Source organism: Solanum verrucosum, unplaced genomic scaffold, assembly GCF_900185275.1.
Source record: "Solanum verrucosum unplaced genomic scaffold, falcon-dt-bn FXZP01000150.1, whole genome shotgun sequence".
Classification (NCBI taxonomy): Eukaryota; Viridiplantae; Streptophyta; class Magnoliopsida; order Solanales; family Solanaceae; genus Solanum; species Solanum verrucosum.
The window spans coordinates 189,096-193,194 of record NW_026020371.1 but is presented as its reverse complement, the minus strand read 5'-3'; the positions used below and the strand labels follow the sequence as shown (position 1 = coordinate 193,194).

At 34.5% G+C, this 4,099-nt stretch overlaps 1 pseudogene; it reads left to right on the top strand.

The window, feature by feature from the left end:
• Positions 1 to 595: 595 nt before the first annotated feature.
• LOC125838378 (uncharacterized) lies at positions 596 to 3,451 on the top strand (annotated as a pseudogene).
• The last annotated feature ends 648 nt before the right edge of the window (positions 3,452 to 4,099 follow it).

Here is a 4,099-nt window from a genome sequence, read left to right as displayed (position 1 = left end):
TCCCCGCCCCCCCCCACCCCCAATTGTCTTCTCCAAAAACCCATACCCATTTGCAGAAACACCTGCCCCCCCCCCCCCGCCTTCTCCAAATACCCCTACTTAAATATTAAATTCTTTCAAGAAAGAATCTCATGAATAATTTAATATTTAATCTTGAAATGGGTCTATTCCTAAATTTCTAAAATAGTTTCCATCATTTTTCATCATTTTACTGTAACTATTTTTATTCACCATGTTGGATAGTTAAGTTTGCAAAAATGGTGGCTGAAAATGGGAAAGAAGAAGAAAAAAATAATTAAAAAATCGACTAAATAGGTTTTTCACGCGCGCTCAACAAGTGTATTACACTCACTAAGCCATGTAAGCAAAAAGTGTCAAAATGACACATCGAGACCCTGCATGAGGTGTCTAAAATGAACATCGCCCACTTAAGGTGCCCAAGTGAAACTTCGTGCCAAATTTAAGGGGCCACCGATGGGTTAGCCCTTTTCCATATAGAGGCGGCCCTGAATTTACGGTATAAGTTCAATTACATTTCTTCTTCTATACAAGTGAGTAACACAAACACCTAGCTAGCAGCAAGTGATCAACTATAATGTCTTACATCCTGCCACACAAGAGGCAAACAAAGGGATCGCCATCGCTTGAACCAACTCTGGCACCGGAGTCTCTCATCAGATCTGCTTTCAACAAGAGAAAGGATAACAAATCTCACACTCGGAGTATCGGTTACACTGATCATACTATCTTAAAATGGTTCTCTGTTGGCTTAGCTGATGAATTGAGATTTTCATCTCTTGTCAGTTTCCAACCTCTTTCACTAGAGTCCTTTGAGACAAAAGCAGGCCTACAGCCTCTCTCTTTGGTTCCAACTCATCAAGGTACTACTTTTTATTCAACAAGAGTAGAGTAGTTAAATACTGTAAAAAGAATTGGAGTTAATATATTTACATATATGATATGATTTAATTTAACCTGATCATCCTGTTTTTTATGACAAATTTGGTTGAGTCATTTTATATGATAAAAATATTAAATTGAGTTACTTTATTGATACAATGACTTTGCTGACATTTTAAGATATTTACTCAATTTGGTTCTTATAATGTTTTTTGTCAATTGTTTCTAGTTTTGTACCTGTATAGTGTTTTCAACTTCTTCAACGTGACCTACAACTAATTTTAATATATTAGTTTTATATTTTTATGTTTAGTAAAATTATCATACACTAATGTGCATTAGCCGATGTTGGCGGTGCACCCGTCAATCTTCAAATCATGGGTTCGACTCTGCTTTAGTGATGCTCATTAAGCTATATATCTATACTTTTCCAGGTTGCAGTGAAGGAATAAAGAATGAGCTTATAGAAACACCATGGCTTTTGATTGCTGCAATGTGAAGAAGGATTTGCTTTTGTCATTTCAACATATGAAACGTGAGATGGAGGAAGGTGATATGGCACAAGTAAAGCCGTCTGTAGTTGCTCGTTTTGGAAAAGTTCTCTTTTATGGGTCAGTCGATCTTCTTCGTTTAGTTCACATGTTATGCTTTTATCGTCATGTTAATTAGAAATTTTAACACTTCTCTGTTCTGAAAAACATCACTTCGTATCTTTTATAGCATGTATCAAACACCTCATATATCATATGTATCATGCTGCTTACTTTGTTGTGTTTGAAGCATTATTTTGTTAGCAGGGGCGTATACAGGAGGGGGTCACCGGGTTCACGTGAACCCATGGTCCCCTCCCGAAATCATATATAGTAGTGTTATATTTTTTAAAAATATTTAAATATAGATGCGTGAACCCAGACTCGAAGTATCATATAATGTAGTACGATGATGATTGGGCGCACCTCTCTAGGTGAGGTTAGAAATTTGAATTTTTTATCTATCTTGTTTTAGTTTTCTTTCTAAGATTTTGTAACTGGTTTGGATAAATAAAAGTTAATTTTGGACCTATGATTTTAAAATTTTAATGGTTTTCAGTAAAAGAATCTAACCGATCAAATTTATGTCTTCGATCCACCTTTTTGTAATAGTGCACCCATTATCTATAAATCCTGAATACGCCTCTGTTTGTTAGGTTATTCGTATACAAATATGTGTTTCAAAATACTTGTCATGTTCTTTGTGAAGCAGGACTTCTTCAATTGGTAAAGATAGCCCAAAACTAAACTCATTGACTGAAACTACTTTGAGAAAAATGAAAAGATCTTTCCATACGGATGTTCCTCCTTCATTTATGGACTATGTAGCAAATCGAGTAGTGGAGAATCTCGGACTAGAATATGTGCAAGGGAAAGAACTATACTATGTTAAGGTATATGCTACTTTCAAGCTTCTAAAAAATGTCTTCGTCCTACTATATTCTTTCTTTATCCGTGTGTTTTGTAGCTTTCTGATAACTTCAGGACAGAATCAACTGTTTCCTGCAAATGTACTGTGGCAAAAGATCATAATAAGATTCAGCTCTATAAGGTTAGTACTCTAAACCTTTTATGCCTTCAATTTCGCGTTACTGTCATTAACATATTTATACCTGTCTCCTTATTTTTAAGATTGAGTTGAACCGAGTACGCCACATGGTTGCAGACATGAGCATTCTTGGAAAGACCTCAGACCTCAGATTGTTTGTATATACCAAGAAAATCAAGATGGTTTTATCTATAAGTTATTTACTTCATTCAAATACAGAGATGTTGGTTATAGGCTCAAGATGTTGATGAATATTTTATATCAAAAGATCTTTTTGTTCCTTTATATATAAGGATTAAACTCTTGATTTCAAGCTTCTCACAACTGTCGTATGTAATTCTCTTATTTGAGTGTTTACAGTAGTATTACGTCTTTCTATGAGTGTTGTGCTTTAGATAATTCTTCACATTTTTCAGGATGAGGAGATTAATGAAATTAAGGATCTTATTGGTTCTGCAATTTTGGACTCAGAATTACTGGGTGGTTTAAGATCCTTTAAACAAGCGCCATTCTTCAGGAGGTCGATATGTTGTTAATGCTATTGGTCACACAACTGCAAAATCATATATGAATTCATCAATTAGGTTTAAGTTTCGACATGCAAATCGATCTAAGTTCAAATCTTCAACTGGTGAGGTTACACAGGAGATTTTCCTGAAAATGCCTGGAATTGTATCAGAGTTACATGTAGGTTCTCTTCTCCTGATGACAAGCAATTACGTTTCTCATTTTATTTTATGTTTTCCAATTTTGGATGTCTTTGCATGATACATCAACATTGGTTGGTGTTGGTCAAAACCATAGCATAGTATTCTTAGTATAAGCATCGACTTGACTTGATTTGATTTTCATTCTCTTATCAAAAATGCAGAAGCAAACAATGGATGAAGATCTGGTGTTTGAAATGTTGAAAAACAACTTGAAGTTAATTTGGGATATTTGTCTGTTAGATGGCTCGAACTCACAGTCTTAGAGTTGGAAGTGAGGGGTGCTTATTGCTTACCATCCAAGCAGCTCCCTCTTGTCTGTAATTAGCTTTGTTGTTAAGCTGCAATGAATAGAGCATCTTACTTGAGCTGTCACATTTCGTTTTACATATGATGTTCGGCACTAATAACTCATTGAACAGTTAACAACCCAAGTTGCTTAGACTCTTCAAAAATGTGGTGTCATCCGTGTCTGGTCTATCATAAATGCACTACTTTTGAAGGATCTGACACACACTTAATGACATTTTTGAAGAGTCCGAGCAACATAGATAGCAACTATATATATATATATATATATATATATATATATATATTATTCTAGCTTTTACTTAATTACGTGGCTCAATTGCATTTTAAGCAAAATCTAGATACACCATCAATATTTTTATTCTAATTTGGTTTTCCTATGGGTGTTAATGAGTCCATAAATAAAAGGTACATATTGAAAGATGGTTCGAAGTCCTCCCTCAAGATATAGAAGGTTGGAATTTTCTAAACTTAACCTCAAATTCTGAAAACACCAATGTTAGCCTAAAATCTTTTTCTAGAAAAAGAAAAACTTGTAAAATGAAAATATATATTATTACTCACATGTTGCACCTCCTGGAGGTGTATTGCCAATCTATATAGAT